This window comes from Stegastes partitus, unplaced genomic scaffold, assembly GCF_000690725.1.
Source record: "Stegastes partitus isolate 25-593 unplaced genomic scaffold, Stegastes_partitus-1.0.2 Scaffold456, whole genome shotgun sequence".
NCBI lineage: Eukaryota > Metazoa > Chordata > Actinopteri > Pomacentridae > Stegastes > Stegastes partitus.
Window position 1 is genome coordinate 339,761 of NW_007578187.1, and position 1,395 is coordinate 341,155.

The following is a 1,395-nucleotide window of genomic DNA, read 5'->3' on the forward strand; positions in this document are numbered from 1 at the left end:
TATCTATCTATCTATCTATCTATCTATCTATCTATCTATCTATCTATCTATCTATCTATCTATCTATCTATCTATCTATCTATCTATCTATCTGCATTCTTTTCATACATATTACAGTCAAAGGTTTTTTTGTCACTCCAGAAATCAGACTACATTCTCAAAAGCCAGAATCTTTTTGTGCTTTTAGGAATAAAATGTTCTTTAAATCAGACTAAGAGTGACATATTATCAAAGCCCTCTGTTAATACTTTCAGAATATAGATAGGAATGAAAGTAAAAAAATGTCTGAGGTGTGTGAGAGTCACTGAAGTAGAGATTTTATGCTTCAGAGAACAAAAAAAATCATTTTGAGGAAGCAGCCTTTAAAGATACATATTGGAATATATATAATATTTAAGTAATAGATATTACCATTGGCTGGGATAGACTCCAGCCCCCCTGTGACCCTAATGAGGGTGAAGCGGTGTATAGATAATGGATGGATGGATATTACCATTATTTATTGTTATTTTTGTAATTATACAAATAAGATAATATCTCAGTAACTGTTCACTAATTTCCATAAGTTTCCAGTGGACAATATAATAAAATAAAAACCAAACTTTGTGTTTTTTTGTCTTTCCGTTAGTCTGAAAGAAGACATGATGTGGAAGCAAAGCAGCCCAAAATGTCAAAATTGCATAAAAAAAGCAATGTTTTGCCTTAAACGGTGAAACTAACTCACTTTTTTAAAAACCAAACTTTGCAATACACTGAACAAAAGCACAAACGCACCATGCAAATGATCTCCTCCTCTGACTTTTTTCTTTTGCTATCTTCAGAAAAGAGTTGAATTTATCTAACTGTGTAAAAAAAACCAGATGTGGAGCTGTGACAAATCCTCAGCGACTGAGTTTATCCACTCTGCAGTCAGGTGTAGCTTTAAAGGACAACGATCAGACAGTGTGACCGGCACACACACACACACACACACACACTCTTTTGACCTTTAACTACGAAAGGTCACCTTAAAATGCAGCTTTATTTAAATGGCACAATACCACAAATGGCAAATAAAAAGACGCAAATGAGCCGTTGTCCCGCCGGGTGCCGGTTATGGCCGCAACCGGGCACTTGAGAGTCGACAACTCCAACATTTGTTGGCTCAGAAATAATCATTTCAGACAGCTCTGTGTCCGACAACACAATCATGTCCCCCAAAATGGCAACTTCGTCAAGCCAGGAAGAGTGGCGCGACACTCTACAAGCCAGCAAAAACAACCTCATCAGCTCTATGTGTCCCCGATGTGTGACTCATTACTGACTTGTGATTTCTGCCCATTATCATTCCCAGCATACAGTGTATTCTGATTTCATGATGTTCATTCTGCTGTGTGTGGGAACAGCACAAACACT

General features: G+C 37.1%; 1 protein-coding gene across 1 annotated transcript in view; it reads right to left on the reverse strand.

Annotated features, from left to right (window-relative positions):
* cabp7b (calcium binding protein 7b) overlaps positions 1–1,395 on the reverse strand; it is a 23,305-nt gene that overhangs the window by 3,273 nt on the left and 18,637 nt on the right. The window lies entirely within an intron of this gene.